The 20123-nt window shown below is 29.9% G+C and overlaps 1 protein-coding gene across 1 annotated transcript in view; it reads right to left on the bottom strand.

Annotated features, from left to right (window-relative positions):
* The window catches only part of LOC136796394 (uncharacterized), a 315963-nt gene that overhangs the window by 260820 nt on the left and 35020 nt on the right, over positions 1–20123 (bottom strand). The gene's annotated exons all lie outside the window — the stretch shown is intronic.

Genomic DNA, 20123 nt, shown 5'->3' with positions numbered 1-20123 from the left:
CCTATATTTTAAATTTAAATGGTATATATATAATACTGTACAATATACTAATATTTATAAAATGTTATTTAATAGGTGTTTTACACAATTTAAAATTTAAACATAATAGTACAACACGTCAGCAATACTGATTTCCATTTTATACAAGTAATTTACTTGTGTAAAATGCATAATGGTACACCATTATTCATTTTCAGGGACGGTGGGAGATGTTATTAAAATAGTTCTTTAATTGCCTCATATATCATATTTCATTAAATTAAAAATTAATTTATTAATTAAATTCTATACCTGCAACTATGTAAAAAAAGGTCTTCAAGAAGCACCATTCCATTGGGTATTTTTTCCGACTCCAAATAGTTAAAAAACATAATCTTTTAAATGTTTATATTTAACACAGCATATAAAAATCATTGTAATATTTATTTATTAACTAATTGGGTGTACTATTAATATTTCAAAGTTTACACATTAATTTTATTTATTGAATAAATCAAATGGTATCCTTCTTAAGTCTCTATTTATTAAATAAATCAAATGGTATCCGTGTTAAGTCTCAACATTCTTTATTATATCAACAGTCCAACGTTTAGGCCGATTCACCCAATTAGTTTGTTTAAATGATGTAGTTGATAGTGTAGTTCATCTAAAATTAAAAGTTTTGTTAAGTTAAAATTAATGAAGTTGTGAAAAAATTGGGTCATTTTGACTTAAAATTAATAACCTGTGCAGAATAGCCAGCAAAAAAATTTTAAATTTGGATTTGAGGTGTAAATTTATGTTTAAGATTGTCCTTGAGGATGCCCGAATTGGCCGAAACGTTAGACTGTTGGTATAATAAAGAGTGCTGAGACTTAACAATGACACCATTTGATTTATTTAATAAATAAATACAGGTCTCAAGAAATTGAAATAAAATATATTTAATTATTTTTAATTAATAATTTTTTTCTCTTACCCTCTACTTTTTATTAAGAAGCAAATAATCATGACAGCAAAAATAATATAAGGCAATCGTTCCCAGTGAACCCGCCACCTAAAACTCAAATTAGCGACGATCTTATCTCACCTTTGAAACATTTATTTGAAACGTGAAGAGGAGACTTTAGTTAAAATAATAGTTAAATCGATTAACATTGAAAAATGGCTAAAGTTGGGAAAACGGCGGAATGAACTAGCTATGTTTAAAACATTTGCACATCTTCAAACGAAAGTAGTTGTGATGAAATTGATATTAGAAACATTTTACATTAATCCCCAAATTTATCTCAAATTTGAGAAAAATGGGACGACCCTTTCCGATACATATGTATGCCGAGGAAAATACGCATATACAAGCGACAGTAGTGGACGGAATCTGATAAAATGAAATGGGATCTACGAGGGACCAACATGCCTGGAAATTTCATCAATTTATATTAACGGTGTAATATCTTATTTGCGAAAACAAATATGACAAGAAGCACTGAACCAAATACATTCTTTTATAACTAAAATGTAAAATGTTATTTAAACTTTTCGATTCTGAGTACATAATTTTTTTTCTTAAATTTCTACGTCAACACAAAGCTTCTTCCTTACCAGTGGTAACATTTTTAATAACAAAACAATCAATAAAAAAGTACCAGTAGTTTCAATTCCATATAGTAGTGAGTTTCGCTAAAAATATACAATACACTAACGTTATACATTTAAAACATTAGTCTATAGGAAACCCGATAATGGCCTGGGGTAAAAACAAATATATCTCAGCCATTTATGATGATAGGGAAAAAATACAGTGAATTAGAATAAAAATTTCAAAGCTTTAATAAAAAAAAATATCTCTTGAACGTGAGAATCTAATTTTTTATTTTGAAAAGTTTTAGCCCCGATTCTGTGTACCAAATTGGACTCACTACGCACTGCACGATAACCATAAATTGTATTTTTACATAAAATGCAACGCCAAAACGGCTCAAACAATTTTGATGAAACATTTCAAAAGTCTCTCTTAGAAATCCTCTCTAACGTTTAATACATAGACTCTTGCAGGAAAAAATTATGAAGAAAACTTTATTGGCGCATAGGGAACTCAATATGTATACATTTCATGATGATTCATAAGTATCAACACTTAAAAGGAAGTGAATTTCTTATAAAAAAAAAACTATATCCTAATCAGAACATTATTAGCTAATATACATCCTATTGTATCTCATACCGACGTTTTTAAAATTATTAACAGGCTCTCATGGAAACTTGTTATTAGTTTTAGGAATAATTTGAAAACTGCTAATCGACAGGACACTCAGCAAAATTATATATGTATTTTCTTATAAATATAGTAGTGTCATGTTTTACCAAACTGGTTCAAGATATCAATTGTGTGTGTGATGGTTAATGGTTTCTATTTTAATGGTTAAATATATTATCATCGTTATAATAATAATATATTACTATTATTACATACATTATTATATTTGTAAAGTAATTTATTATAAAAATGTTTAGAAGACAAGGATTCCGTTCTGTCATCGATTCGTCCTAAATTCAAAAGGCGTTAAGATAAACCGGTACGGAAGGGAGTAAGAAGGGGATGAAGTATAGCTCTCCTGTTACAAAGGGCTGATAAGGAATGGCTGCGAATTAGTCTCCGATAAGACACAACGCCATCTCTTCAGTTTATCATTACAGAAAGCTGGCTTATACCTGATATTTCTAATGCAGCAGGAAGCAAAACAAGACAACTAACTAGACTAGATCATTAAAAAAAATATTGATTTTGGTCGGGCATTTCAACTTCCAATTGCCTGTTCAAATATCACTTGGCACTCACTAGACAAACGGTCTAAACTTCCAATTAATTACAAAATACTCATTCATATGACTATAATAAGGCATCTCGACTTACAGAGTTGAGCCCAAAGCTAAACCATCGAAATGCTTTCGTATCCAATCCTTACAATCCAAAATCCTTAATGCTCCTCACTTATCCATCAGAACCTCAAAGTTCCACATGTCACCAATTTCACCAAAACCAGATGCCAAACCTTCCATGATAAACTTCCTAACCACTTAAACCCACTTGTTTCTAACCTGGTTTCACCTTCATTACCTGATAATCATCTCTATAAATGTTATTAGAGTTATATCAATAGGTAGATTCACCACATTTCTGTATCATGCAATTGTATAACTAACATAAAATTAACTTATTGTCTATATTTTAATACAGTTATAAATATCAATAAATAAATTTTTAAAAAAAACTTAAGGTCATTTTAATAAACAAATAGGTCTTAAATAAAATCAAATGTATTAGCAATCGGTTCTAAATAAAGTAAAAATATTAAATTTTATAAATCCAATCTGTTTAAACAGTACCCTTTGATCCCCATAATTCTATTCTACTAGAAAATAATTTCAAGGTTCAAAGGCCAACGGTAATGGGGAATGATACGAGTTTCTATCAGATTCCCTGAGCCCTAACACAAACCACTAGGATTGAGGTGAGCCATACTCTAGAACTGATTTTCATTGTGGGGAATTAGTCTTGGAGATCATAGACGATTTTTGAAAACAGAAATAATAAAAAATTTCAGTTTAATTAAAGGGGTGTATAAAGAAACTACAGTTTTCAACCAAATACTTGTATTAATATTTCTTTGATATAAAATACAATTAATACTCATTCGCCCATCTGCTAGCTTATGCTCGATCCCACGCTGATACCACACTTCAAAGAAATCTTGGACCGCAATTTCAGCTTCCGCAAAGTTATCCATTTTTTCCCTTAGTGGATATGGACCATGTATTGAAACAAGTGTTGATCCGATGGTGCTAGGTCTGGACCATGTGGTGAATGAGGCACAAGTTCGAACCCATGAAGTACTTTAAACTTTTCTTTGATTTGACGGGAAGTGATTGCTGCTTGCTGAAGAGTAAGTTTGTGAGGGACCAGTCTGCTGCTCTTTTTCACCTTCTCCATAGAGAGTAGATGGCGACTAACAGTATCTTTCGACACACCACACTCCCTGGCAAGTTCACCAGTACTTGTGGACGGATTTGAATCAACAGCTTCCTGTAAAATCTCATCAATATCCATTAATTGTCTACTGGAGCCCTTCATCCTTTCCAACGTCGTATTTCCACTGCTATTTTTTTCAAATCAAAGCCGCGCAGTGCACTGGTTAAGTACACCTTCACCTTCATATTTAATAATTTCTTCAGTAGCTTCAGAGGCTCTGAATTTTTTTTTCCAGTAATGCCTTAAAATTACGAAAATTTCATAGGAAACTGTCATATTTCTTCTTTAAAACAAATAACTAAACTAAGGCTTTTTCTGAAGAAGTCGAATGAGATTAAACAAGAGAATGCTCTGAAGGGATTACTAAGTATTTAATAGGAGTTAAATATTTACAGAAATCTGGAATTTGATAAAACGGCCAGTTTTTTCTATACACACCGCTAATATACATTTGTAAATACAGCCTGTTTTAAATATAATTTTATACCAGTTTTAAAAAATAATAACAGATTTATTATGTATATATAGGAAGAAGGTAAGGAGCAATGAAAAATAATACCAGTTTTAAAAAATAATGCGAACAAATTTTTGTATAATATTCTCCAAAAAGAAGGCACCGTACTCAACTTAACAGCAGAAGCGAGAACATTTCTTTCCAATAGATGATATAAGGTGTGAGATATAATCTTTTCAAAGTACACAAGTAAAAAAATTACCTTGAGTTAGAACATTGTCACCTCCGTAGTTCATCTATTTATTAACAGATCGTTGATGAACTTAGTTTCTCCTATGCATTAGACAAAGGGGAGTTACCAAGTACTAAGTACCAATAGCCCCATTTCAGTCTAAAATGTCAGTTACAACCTTGGTCAAAACCAAGGTATCGAGTATTTAAATATGTTTTGACCGCACTCCTATGCTATTTAACCAGAACTATATTTCACTTCACGATGTTACGTTCTATTCAAAACATCTACTTCATTATTAAATTGAATAATGGGCACATAAAAATAATTAAAAAGCTATGCTATAAATTGTTTTTAAAAAATCTGAAATGGGAGTTTTATTTATTTATTTTTTATTTTAAGGAACTCCCAAATAAATTTTTAATATTCGTTTTTAAGAACTACCCTAAAACTGAAGATCCCATGGTGTAATGGTTCGCACTCTGAATTCATCAACCCGAGTTCAAATCAAGGTGGAATCTAGAATTTTTTTTTTTTAATTTAAGATGTTAAAATTATATAAGCAATTTAAATAGAGTTAATCGATTATTAAAAATTCTATAAATTATACTTTTCATTTAATACATTTATACAGAATTAAGACCGATTTTTGATTCATTCAAATAAAAAAAATTTAATTCAATGATTAAGCAATACATATTAAAAATATATAGCATCTAAAGAAATTCCTTTCTTTTTTTTTAAATGTATATAGTTTATCTCCTTTTAAGAAATTTATATTTAAAATAAGTTTAATTAAATCAACAAAGATTTTAAAACCACATAATGTATATGAAATATTAGTATATGTACATAATATTGTACAAAGAATATTTTTTATAAAATATTAAAAAGATCTAAAAGGTGCACTTTTACTCAATTTTCAATTTAAAAATTGCAACAAGTCAGTAAAACTAATTTCAATTACATACAAGTAAATTACGTATCATTATTTATTTTCAAGGATGGTGAGGGAGGGAGGTTATAAAAATTGTTTTTAATTGAAAAAGTAATATGTTATTTTACATCATATTAAAATTTAATTTATTACTTAAATTCATGACCTGCAACTATGTAAAAAAAAAAAAAAAAAAAAAAAAAGGTGTCAGAAGCATAGGTCAGCAAAGCTTCATCGCTAATACAATAACTATAATCTTTTAATTTATATGATTAAAAACATTGTTTACTGCATCCATGCTAACATTAGATTAACCTTTTTTACAGTTTAGCATTGTAGACATAATTATCTTTCAAGTGAGCATTTTGGAAAGTTTAGAGTGATGCTCACCTTTGTGAAATTATCCTAACTGCAATTTAAGAAAATGATAAATAGACAATAAGAAATATATAAATAGACCGGTAAATATTGTTACCGGTCATTAATCGTTACACAGGTTTAAACCTGGGAAATAAGAGACTAATTCATTCTTCAATATAATTCATTCTTAAGACCTATTCTATTTTACAAAAGTGCAATGTTGTAGAACAAGGATTAAAAATGATAAGAAGATACAAATTGTCAGGCCCTTCTTGCTGAATGCCAAACAAAAAACACAAAATAAAATATTAGAATTTTGAAGAATTCTATATCGAAATACTAATATGTTAAAGAAGTAGGGATGTTATCAGTAAAGTGGGCATTGTAGGCAAGATTTGATGGCAAAAGTCAAAGACAGTCACCAGTAAAAATTGAATAGATCTCCACAAACTTTTTGAAGGAATTCTAAGGAAATTTGTTTTGTTTTTTTCTTAAAGCATATTGTAGGTATTTATGGTAAGTAACTCAATCTTGAGAGTAAAACATAGTAAATAACGAAATATTATAAAACTATAAAATATTGTATTCCGTTCGTTACCATTTTTTATTACAAAGTTTATTATTTATTTATTTTTGAAGACCCCCTCCCTGGCCATAACTGATATACGGTGGGATAGGGCCTCATCTACAGATTACTACCCTAAGCATGGTAAAGAGTCAAGGTTTCATTTCAAGGGAGCGCATCAAAAGTCGAACCGGCAAAGCTGTTGTTCTGAGGTTGTTAAGACCTATGCCTCGTACCACACGGCTACAAACGGCCCTGTTTTGTTCCGGGTGCTTCAGTACATCTAGTGGAGTTTAATTTACATATTCAAAAATTTCAATATATGGCATAAAATTGAAAATATATTTTTAAAAAAAATCATATTAAAACAAACCAAAACAACACCAAAATGCAGAATAAATGTACGTTCATAACACCGAATATTGTTTTGAAATATAATAAAACACTAATATAGCATTAGTAATATTCCACATGATCTTTTCAAGATAGAAAACACGCCAGTGTAACACAGAGAACTATATTATATAGTTTGATTCCAATAATTTCTGAGGAAAAAACGAAAAAGAAGCAAAAACCGATGAAGATCATTTAAAGGTGACATGTGATAAGATATCAAGGCAGTAAAATTGTTTGAATTGGATTCTACAAGATTAGGACTAAAGCACTAGAGATAAGATTACATAACTGAGGTCATGATTGGGTACCGTCAGAGGCTGTCGCTAAGAGTGCCTTATTTACCAAAAAAGCGTTCTCTGTTAAAATTATCATTGGCACAGGAATTCAGAGATAAATATTTAGGGAATTATGGTGCAGCGCGTGTTATCCGTATGAACAACCAGAAAGCAAATATTTTCGTAACACTACGCCCACACAAAATTGAAATACAACATACAAAAAATAGGTACTGTGTGTTTATCATATAACTTTCACTTAGCAACCCGAAAGGTGATAATTTCAAAAAATAAATGTTTATTTATCTCTTACTATAAAAATTCATATTTTATGCTTTCTTGATGAGCGAATAAAGAATACTAACCTTGTTCCTGTCAACATACAATACAACAACTTAATAAAATTTAACAAAGGGAGATTGCAATAACCAGAGATCAGGCACCTTTGGCTGTCTCCAATTTCCCAGTCTTTCAACTGCTGAAATTGGAGACATTCTTTCAATGACTGCTCTGTTTCTCTATTTTTATCTATTCATTAACAATCAAATTCATATTTATAGTCCATATTTCTACATTTCTTATAACTATTAACAATGCAAAATTGTTAATTATCATAAATTAAAAAAATCAAAGTTAGATTTGTTGAAAATCGGCATCTAAGTCCAGATAAACTATAAAAAACGTGGATAAGCTGATGCTAAAGTTTTATCGATATTGTTAGAGCCGTTTTTTGAGGAAACCTAAAATAAAAATGTAAAATCGATTGAACAAAGTGACCAATTTCGGTTGCTATATTTAACTTAAACATCTAATTTCAATTTCGAACGGCGTATCGTGTTTGAGCTACGCTGTCCAAATACATCAAAACCTATTTTGCCAGACTTGGTTATTGGTACTCGGGGTTTATTTAGGTGACCTCAAAACGTGTATTTCCGTCGAAAACTCAAATTCGAAATCGTGTGTCGGCTCTTCTCGTTTGAATCGGAAATATACCGATTTTTCTCCTTAAAATATTTATAAAATTATTTAATATTTTGTATATATATGTATATTGTATTATTCAATATTTATTATTGCTAACAATGAGAACTGTTTTTTTTCCAAATTAGATTTGAAAATTTCAAAAATATATGCTTTAAAGAAAGATTTTTTGAAAATGGGGTATTTGAATCCTATTAGACTGTTTCAAAAAATGATGAAACATATATGATATTAAAGACTATATAATTTCTTCTTGATCCAATTAGTTAATTAAAAATCGTTAGAACTTTTTTAGAGTACTATGTATAAAATCGATTCTCTAAAGTGGCACTTTCTGAAGGTCGATTTTAGGGAAAGAGTTGCTGTCAAAGTCCAGGCATATAATTTCTGCCCAAGCTTTAAATATGTAATTTTAATTTTTTTATATCTTTCGTTTTTGAGCTAACCTGATCATATACACACAGAGACTATTTTTCAAAACTTGATTATTTAGACTCAAAGGACCTCAAAATGTGTATTTCCGTTGAAAACTGAAATTCGAAATTTTTTTTCGCAAAATCGCAATGTTTCTCTTACTTTATAATTTATATATAGGTAAGTAGAGGTACAAAAATTCTCATGCAATTTTTTTACAGTAATTTTAGGTGCCCTAAATCAAAATAACCATGAATAACAAAATGATCAGCCTAGCTCAAAAATGAAAAGTCGTACGAATATGAAATTACATAATTAAGGCGGGACATGGTCTGGGATGTGACAGCGACTTTCATCACAAAATTAACTGACCAGAACTACCATTTTTGTAAATTATTTCGCATTTGTTTGATTTTCTAGAAAACGGCTCTACCAAATTTGATTAAACTAGGTAAGTTAATGTACAATCTATCGGTGTTTAATATCAGCTAGGTCTTATTATCATATAAATAGTCTGGCAGGGCTTGAATCCCGAATTAAAATAAAAAACTGTTCTAATAAACCTTTAATGTTAATTAAAATGACCAACTACTTCTCATTCCTACTAGCGATAAAAAAATGCATAAATATAAACTATGAAAGGATTTGATAACTAGCTAAAGAAGAAACCGGTATTCACACAGGCAGCTTAAACAGACTAGAATATAGGAAATAGTCGAGAGCCTCAGATCGCATTCCATAGCACACGGCTTTATCTTTTGCTTAACTGTTGATTTCAACGCAGGAAGAAAAGTTGAAAAACGTTTATCATATTCCGAGTGAACGAATGCTTATAGTAACCGAAAAATAAGAATTTGTTGGTAACTTATATTTTGTTCATTTGAAAAATAAGCCATCTATCATTGTTATTGGTAATAAAATAATAGGCAAATATAAAAAATAAATGAATTTGAAAGACTTTTTTTAATAGTTTTTTATGACAATAGTCAGATTTTATTTTCACTTACCTAAATATGGAATATATTGAAGGAAGTGTTTTCATCCTTAATTACAGTGATGTAGCTGTTTTCAAATTAACAAGGATTAATTTCACCTCAAAGTAGCGTAGTAAGTGAATGTTGTGCGATGCGGGCAACAGATTATTATTTTTCGTGAATCAGCTATAAATAAATCGATACTCATTAATTAATTATTCATCAGTAATTGTTATTTATATACAATATATCTCTCTGATATATACAACATCCAATACAAATCCATATTCTTGATTTTTCAGAAGACGAAAAATGAAGTAAAAAAAATTCTGTATAAAAACTTATCCGCTCAATGCAGTTTTAACAAGCATATTATCATAACATACAATTTAATACACAACATTTTTTTATTTAATTATTTAATACGATAAAATAAGAAAAAAATACTAATTTTTAGTAATAGAGAAAAGTAAAATTAATAACAAAAATAACGAAATTTGTAGACATAACAAAACAAACAATTACCCTCAAATGAGTAAACAAAATAAATAAATAAAATAGAAGTAATGTGAAAAATAGAATTGATAAATATAAAATTTATAATAAAATGTCCTGTAGAAGCCTGGGCTTCAGTCTTCGGGTTGAAATTTTTTTTCTGGGTCTGATTAGATACTTAACAGAATTTATACACAATTATGTATATATTTTTTTTTTAATTGCATAGAAATGATAGATTTTTTAAAAATAATAAAATTCGATTAAATGTTAAATTTATAATTTAAAAACACTCCATAGTGAAATAGAAATAAAGAGTAAAAATCTAACAACGGATTATTGATCTAAAGTAAATTTAAATAATTTCACAAACAAGTCCGAATTTGATTAATTAATTTATTCTTAATGATAAATGATGATTGTAATTGTAAGTTTATGACTCGATAAGAGGCCTCCATGTTGTTGAAGAAACTTTCACAGAACTCGGTTGGAGCTTTTACAGACCATTAGCCACGTGATGTTTTGAAATTTCAGTTTTGAAAGTAAACATTTAATGAAAAGGCCATAACCGAGGGAGGCGAGTATAAAACAACAGGCTTTGTTTGGATATTAACTCACACAGCGTATGATATGTTAGTTATTTTTACAGGGAAATAGCCCAAGCGGGTAGGTCGGCAACTCGCTTTATTTCATTACTCTCAAACAGTCTCTGTTAAAAACATATTTTTAATTTAAGACATATTAAAGCATTATACCTAGCAAAAAAAACATTAAAAACTTGCTTTCATACATTGGCCGTACTAAGCAAGCCTTATGATTTATTTTCATGGAACATTTATTATCTCTGAGATTCTCTAGTTGAATCTCACATAATATGCTAATTATTTCCTGGACAGGCAAGAAAGTAAATAAATAAATGAACAAAATCTTGATCAACGTAACTTCGTAACTAAGATCGTACTAGTTTACCCCTGCGAGGACTCCCGCATTAGAATTGTTTCCTTTTCATTAATACATTTTAAATATAAGGGATATCATGTCAATAAACTCTACTCAATGCACACCAATGGTATAGCTGCATACTTTATAATATCTATCTTTAAATAACAGTTAACGTTATAAGTAACTACGTTGTTCTATAGGAAAAGTGGGCAATAGTTAGCTATAACTAACAACTAAAAACTAAAGCTAAATTAACTGTGGTTGCATTAGAAACTAAAACATACTGGTTAGTTGATGTCTGCTTTTAGAACTAAATTATCTATTATGTGAAATGATAGTGATTGCACTAACATCCTGAACTCAAATTTGAGCTTTACCACTTAAAAAGTTTCTCAGATATATGCAAAGTTATATCAAAAATATACATTAAAAAATAAACTTTTTTCGGTTAGTCTTCCATGACATAAAAAGCATCCATATTAAAAAAAAAAAAAAAAAAAAAAAAGACTTCTTACATTTCTCCACTCATAATAGGTTTCGTCACAAACATTGCTTATTTCCTTATAAACCTATGGGATCCAATCAAATAGGGATGTCAGTGGAATATGTTGGTACATTTTAAAAAAATGTTATCAATATGTTTAACGGAGTTTCAACCTCGCAACCTTGGATTTGTTACAGAAGTTAAAATATATACATAAACAAAATAAATTGTTCTTATAACTTAAAAACTATGCAGTATTTCAGATACTTTCTGTTATATCAAATTAAGAAAAAGCAAATAACCTAAATTTGTGTGTTGTCTCTCCTTAGCCATCATAGGCTGGACTGAATTCTATCTCATTATTTAAAATGTACAGAAACTATACTTCACTTGCGGTACAGAATATAATTAATTTTAATTTTAAAAAAGTGAAACTCTGTATTGCTACAAAGCATGGCTGCAAGGATTCAGTATTTTGTGAGGAAGTACAGTTCCTTGAACAATGGCTTGGTAAGGAGGTGACTTATTCATGATCATGCTCAACCACCAGAATTTTCCCCAATTAACAGTATCCACTTTATGAGTCTGAGACCCCGGAGGGCTCCCGAGCCCACAGGACTAACTCACGGCTACAATAACGAAACAGCTATCTACCATAACCGGATTCGACTGGCTCACTGAGCCACCTCGTTCCCATTTTTATTAATCCTAATTAAATTAATAACTAATAATAATTATATTACAATATTAGACTTTCTAATTCATAGAAGATACTAAGGGTTTTAGCTCAATACAAATTGAAACACCTCTTCTATCATACACCCTAGTAACCATTGTTAATAATTAAAAAAAAATTATTCAGATTTTATTTGTACTGTTTCGATTCTCTGGTCTGAAACAAATCGAAGAGTTTATACTGCAGTGATGGGCTGTTCAATAATTCCTACCCAATTGGTGATGATTTCCGTTTTGTCTCTCTTCTTTTTTTGGTTTCCTTCTGTGGAATTAATAAAATAAATCCACTGTGACTAGGAATCGGTGTATATAGAAAAAAATCGTTTAGATAACTATTATAAATTCATGGGAAATCATTTTTTATCATCATGGTTTTCATATTTTCGTTTTTCCAAAATATGCGGAGCCAATATACTCAGCCTTATAAATTCACATATTGATAAATTTTCAATTTCCTCAAATATTTAAAATAAGGAAGAAAACATTTTGAAATTAAATATATATATGTTCGTCTAATCCTATTTGAGACCATAACAGATGTACCTATTATATATTTATGAAATATTATGTTTTTAAAAATAATTAGCGATATAGAATATTAATTCTCAGAGGTTGGACAACTGCTTGAACCACATAAAATAAGAATTTCATCAAATTTAGGTTAACTGTCTGCTGTGTATAGGAGATATTGAAATCAATTTTGTTGAAGAGAAATGTTTTTGATAGCTTGTGCTAAATGATTTTTTTCTGGCATTACAACCCAGTTTTTGAATCAAAGTCTGTCTTATCATGGGGGTTAAAACATAAATATATTCAGATATAAAAATATTTTTAAATAATTGTATATAAATAGTATCATAAGTAAAATATATATTTTTTAATTAAGATCCAATATTTAAAAAGGAAAAAATTAAATACAGAACTATAATTCCAGGCATACGAAAATATTTTTTTATTAATTTTACAAGACACATCATCTAATCAAGTTCCATTTAATATTTGTGGAGATTGTCTCATTAAGCTCACCTCATCAATTTTCTTTTCTACTATATGTTCAGAAGGAATGAACGTTTTCATTCCATCCGAGCCGATTATATAAACAAAGGAAGAGAGTTAAGAAAGAGAAGAACTGAAACATAGAAACCAACCAGTCCGTTCCTTTGTTCCCAACAACACAAAGACAAGAGGTTGAATGTTTGATTCCGTTCTAGGAGGGGAAGGATTGCTTCAAGAATTCCGTCTTCGTTTTACCGTATCCTTAGGGCATGTTTAAGGATTTGTTATAAGATCAAAAGAGGTAGCATTTTTATTAAGGACCGTCTGTAATTAAGGGTCAGTTTGAATCCGGCCAGAGACGACGACTTTTTCTGTGGTGGTCCCACGGAATAAAACTTGACCCCCCATCATGGTTAGAACAGAGCGGTACCCTTTAGATAAACCCCGCACTCCATCCCCATGAGTCAGATTACCAGGAATTAGGGTATCTATATCTTTATCTAAAACAATAAAATTAGCAATATTATTTATCGGATACAAGGTAGAATTAGAAAATATAAGGAAAGTTTTTGGAATTAGTTGGAATAAAAATAATAAAGTTAAGTATTTTAAGATACATAAATTTAATTTAATTTGAGTTTCGGTTCGAACAGATTTCCCTTATAACAATCCAAGATAGATGGTCACAGTTTAATACATGATTGAACACATGAGAGTACGAAGGTTATGTTACGAACATGTAAATTTGAGAAAATAAAATTTAATGATTTTTAATTCATATTTTGATATAAGAAGCTGAAAGTGTTATGTTACAAACCCATAAATATGAAAAAATATATATAACGTTATTATATTATATTATATAGAATTATTATATTCTATACATTAATACATTTTTTAGACGGAAATACATCTTTTGAGGTCCGCGTTGTCAACATAACAATTCTTGTAAAATGGTATGTGCATAAGATTAACTCAAAACTGAAAATAGTAAAAATATAAAATTCCATATTTTGGAGGTGTATATGCCTGGGATGTGACAGTAAATTTTTCGCTAAAATCGACCGACCGAAAGTGCCACTTTATAGAATCGATTTTTCACATCGAATTTCTTCGAACGATTTTGATGTAACTTAGTAAATCAATGAGAAATTAAGTGTTCTTTAACACCAAATAGGTCTTATCTAAATTGAAATAGTCCTATAGGACTTGCGAAAGTTTCAAAAAAATATTTCTCTAAAGTACCTATAATTTTGTTAACTCTAAAAAAAATAACCTGTTTTCTGTTATTAGCAATAGTAAACAAATGAACAAACACAGGACATTAAAGAATTTTATGAAAAAATGAATAACAAAAAAAGATACATACGATTAGAGCGGGAAAAGCCGAAATCGAATCATCTTATTCAGATCGAAATAGTTAGGGCTTAAATGCCGAATTTTCGAATAATCTTCCTCTAAAGTACCGTCAATTTTGTTTATTTAAAAAAATAACCATTTTACACTATTAACATAATAAAAAATAAGAGCTATGAAACAATTGTATAATTAACTAAAGGAAAACATAGAGAAATACAGTAAACTAGTAAATCGGAGACAACCTGTCCGATTTCTTCCGATCGCAATCATATGATCACGGCTTTGCTATATTTTGGTAAACTGTTGTATTCTTGGCAGGAACAAAGTTAATACTCGTTATTCACACCTCAAGAAACCCAAAAATATATATTTTTTTTTATAGTAACACGAACAATTTTTTTTTTAATTTTCGCCTAATAGAAAAGTAAGTGAAAGTTGTGTGAGGTGCTCAGCACATTAAATTTTTATATATTAAATCTAAAATTTCAAACAAATCCAATTTATAAGAGCTTCTCCTTTGGTAAACAATGGCAAGAAATATAGATGCAGCGATGCACTATGACCTATCTCTTAATCCCGGAGTCAGAATGCGGATTGAGCTCTGTACGAGAGGAGAGAGGAACAATCAAAGAGCAGTTATAGAGCACTCCTTGCGATGGTCTTACATAATTCAAGCAGAGCTTCCTATAAATAATTTATCACTTCTTCAAGTACCATTTGCATTTCCACCTGCTGTCTCTAATCGCCGCTTCCTCCACCACAGCCACAGGCTAGCTACTTCCCGAGTCGAGCCATCGGAGTTTTTTACATAAGCCTTGGTGCAGTCCTCGCAAAGGCTTTTTAAACTGGTATTCTTATAATGAGATTTGAATCTGAATAATGCACTATAGCACCGAAATCTCAAGGAAAATTTCAACATGGCGACTTATTTCAGTGATAAGGTGAAAATCTTTAATATGACCTCATTCTTTTTTTCACCCTTATATAAAATATCTTCTTACTACTTTTTTCTTAATAGGATCTTACGAAATGAAGATAGGAGGCTAAAGATCGCTTATTTCAGTAAGTTATGTTTTTTTTATACCTCGAAGCCTAGAAATATTAGACTATCATCCCAAGGTTCATACCAATGCGCCCTATGTGCCAAAAAAAAAAATTTAATTTGTTTAATTTTCAACATTACTACAACTGATAGAAAGCTGAATTTCTGATCTAAAAACCAACATTACTAGGTTTTCCCAAAAATCCCTCTTTTGTTCTTGAACCGTCTATTGATTTTTTAATATATCATTAAAATCTATTTAATATATTGGTTATCTATGTAATATATATGGCTATCTATATAATATTGGTTAACAATACAAAAAGAATTGTTTTCATACTCTCCACACACAAAAATATAATAATAAAAATCCAAATATCAATTATATAAGAAGTGTTGAAATTACATAAAATAATTTTTTTTTTTGGACCCTAGAGTTCATTCACAATAATCTTTGAAAACTCTTCAAATATTTTTTGACCTAATATCAACAAAAAATGTTCCTAAGATAAACTTTTCAGAGAGATGTGAGTATTATGAATAATTTTGAAATTAGTATAAAAATGATTAAAAATATTTTACTCAACGAAATATTTAGATATAGTTGATGGATTGTGATTGAACTGCAAGAATATTGGAAAAGGCTTCAAATATATTTTGACTTAATAACGACAAAAATATTTCTAAGATTAACTTTTTAAAAATAGATGAATATTATGAATGATTTTGAAATAAAAATAAAAATTAATAAAAATATTATACTCGTCGAAATATACAGTCAACGGAAATCAATTATTATTAACCAAGAGCCATAAACAGATTTAAGGTTTCTAAGGAAAAAAGTAGAAAAAAATAAACAGATATAAATTATGTAGGTTTAGATAAGCAAGGCGAGACGCTATTGTTTTTGAGAAAACCGGGCAATTGGTAAAAACTTTAATTCACTTATATACTTACTAAACTAAAATGCATCTCATGTTGAAAACAAAATTAGTAATTCGTAACAACAAAAGACCTTTGGATTGTTAGTACCCTAGTAACAATTGATGAACTCAACGGTTGACTTTTAGGATGGCATTAAAGTTGGCATTCAATGTAAACTTTGCGATCGCCCCTGAATGTCAAAACGCTGCTAACATTTCCTCGTTTTATGTCTACTTTATTTGTTTTGTATTGTAGTATTTTCTTAACATGTTATACAATTAGGAGAAAGTAAAATAAATTTAAGTTTAAAACATAAGGAATGATAACATTAGGAATTAATTCGTTAAGAGTCACAGGATAAATGATATGGAAATTGCGGCGAAAAAATGTCATATTATTTTAATTTTTTTCAAGGGTCTGATTAGATCGCTTATAGCTTTTATGTTGTAAATAATTATTGTTAGACAGCTTTATTTGTTATGTACAATATTAAATTGCATCATGAACGCTTCAGAAAATGACACAATCAAGTTTAGGGTTCATGTTTATGTAAAAACGAGTGAGACTTCATCAATAGATAATTTGGTGCAATTCGTGCGTGTTATCACATAACTTGCAGTTACCACCAACATACGTCTTGTTTTGTTTAGATCGGAGGACTTGATTTGCAGTTAACTCTATTTTTGTGGTTTAAAAAAAAATCCCTGTACCAGACAATGCGAAAATTATGAACAAATAAATTGTTATGCTTATATTGCAAAATAAATTCGTATTTTAGGGTTGCTCGAGATGGAAATAATGAACACACAATCGAGTGATCTATACTTTTCCCGTCCGAATCGGATGCTTCTCAGCATAGGAAACATCAATGCACTAATTAACGGTAAAGTTTACAAAAATGATTATTTATGATCACTTTCAGTAAGAAGATTATGAGAACTGTTTAAATATTTTCAGGGAATAATATAATTTAAGAAAGTAAGCGTAAAAAAAAATCCTTTTTGTCGTAAGACAGTCAGCAAAAAAAATTGTTTGTCCCAAAACGGTCGTACTACCTTTTAAATGCGTAAAATTCGAAATTTTAACTTACAAAACGGATAACCATAAACAAGAACCTCTCCTAATCACTACGGCTTTCATACTAGAAATCTATAACCCATGACTTTTACAACAATTGTTGGTAATTAAAATGGACGGTTGATGTTTTCGAAACCTTTTTAGAAACAAAACTAGAACGCCTTATTAAGTCGCATAATTAAGTCCCAGAGAAAAAAAATGTTCAGTGTAACGAAGGAAGACAAACCTCAGATTTTAATTTTGTTTATTAAATTGATAACCGAAACAATTAATAAAAAACTACTTAAGGAGTAAGTAAGTATCACATAAAAACAATTAATAATATTTATATTTTATTCAACAAATTCACCTGAAGCGTTGTAAACAAGGTGGTAAATTATTCCAAAAATCCGCTTTATACCAAAGATCAGTTTAATCGCCTCTGGTTAAAGATATATTAGTGCTTCTATTAAGAAATCCCCAAGAAATAATATTTATTCTATTTTTTTTTTTTTTTTTAGCTCGTAACGATTGATTAGGTGTAATTTCTTATTATCAATCCTAAGTTATTCTCAAGTGCGTCTGACATTTATGCTTTAGATCATAATTATGATAAATAATAAAACAAAAACCTTTAACTTCCCATCAAATTTTTTCAGCACTAAGTTTACCATAAGTAACATTTATTGTGGGCAATTTAAATTTGCCGATTTAATAGATATTTTTTAATTGTCTAAAAATAAATAATAAATTAAAAGTAAAGAAATTAACCATACTTTATATGATTTCTGACCCGGAGCCTAATTAGTGGGAAAAAACGCACAGATACATTAGTTCAAACGTTGATGAATATAAAATAGAAGATGAAAATGATTTTCTAAAAAGATTTGATTTTGATTTTGATGGAACTACCCATTCTACTGAATTCATCAGTGATTCAAATTCTGCAGAAATGTGGGTTTTATTTTTTAATTTACAGAATATCATAAAGTATTATTATAAGAATATAAATAAATTACCATTGTACTATATTTTGAATCGTCTTATCCTACATAAACGTCAAAAATTAAAACACAATAGTTTTTCATTCATATAGTTTTTCTCAAACGTTTCTGGGATACTGTGTTCTCTTGAAGCTCATTTAATAAATTCTCTCAAGTAAACTGAAGTACAGTTTTTTAAACAAATAACTAAATTTAACTTTATAATTATAAAAATAAAATTTGGTCAATGACTTGAACAGAAAGGATCTAAAATCTTGGATACAATTTCCAATTGTATTATTACAATAAAAAAAACTATAAAATATTTAAAAAAATGTGAAGTGGAGCTTGCCTATGACTTCAATATTCGTAAATTAACTATGGTCATTATTATACAAAAAAAAATATTGTTCTAGTAATTGATCTAACTTTATTGTTATAGTTATAAATTAAAATTTTATTAGGTATTTTAAAAAAAAGTGACTGACCTACTAATACTGGGGTAATTAGAAGGTAAGGGGGGATGTAAAGGTTAAAGTAGGGACACAGTATTCCCGAAAAGTTTAAGAAAAATATATATGAATTAACAACTATATATGTATTTCCTAATACATTGCGCATTTCTTGACGTGGTTTTTCGTAGGGTGGGTTCGTCACTCCCACGCCTATTTTATGTGAGTGCCACCCATTGGCTAACGGGTCTCACAAATGCCCGGAGGGAGAGGTTGTGAGTGTATTTTGCTCATCATTTTGTGCTTGAAAAAAACCCGGGTGGGACCGGGATATGATCTGACAACCTGTGGGTTGGTAGACTGGTGCGTTACCACGCTGCTAACGCTGTCCACTCATGCAGGATTGCTATGTATCGGTCTTTTGACAATCCTGGGTATTATTAAGGTGTTTCGTCATCTCCCCCTATACTTGGTCAGGGTATCCTTCTGCGAAGCTTTTAGCGTCCCCGGATATGAAAACATCTGTATTAAGTTTGTCACATTACCAGAGTCCCCTGAGAAAATTAGATTGTCTAACCTTTAAGTGTTCTAACAAAAATTACAGGTTTGACGAGGGATCGGAATCAAATTAAGCAGCTCCAGGCCCTTCCTGGACATGTCAAACTTTTTTACACATTCTCGGGCCTGAGGAGGGGGACGACCAATCAGAGAGGAGATTTAAAAATAAGGTAACGCCCCAAAAGGGAAGTGGGAGAAAAATACAGAGAAAATTTAGAAGAGCCAGACGGACACACTCAACAGGAAGGCTTAGACGGGGGAGGACCACAGTCAGGAGGCAGGCACTGTGGCACTTCGACCAGACGAAGTCGTGAGAAGGGCCACGAGACCTGGACATCCCTTATGAAACAGAAGACACCTATGGCACTACATCCCACGGCATCAGCAGCTATAAGTATAAATTAACTAATAAGCAATCATGTTATAATCGATATTTTATGGCAACCTTTATCTGAATCATTTGAATAATTTTAATCATAATAACAAATTGTAAATAAATA

Source organism: Halyomorpha halys, unplaced genomic scaffold, assembly GCF_000696795.3.
Source record: "Halyomorpha halys isolate HHAL.00 unplaced genomic scaffold, Hhal_1.1 Scaffold126.1, whole genome shotgun sequence".
NCBI lineage: Eukaryota > Metazoa > Arthropoda > Insecta > Hemiptera > Pentatomidae > Halyomorpha > Halyomorpha halys.
Note: the sequence above shows the minus strand (reverse complement) of the source record. Positions and strands in the feature narration are given on the sequence as shown.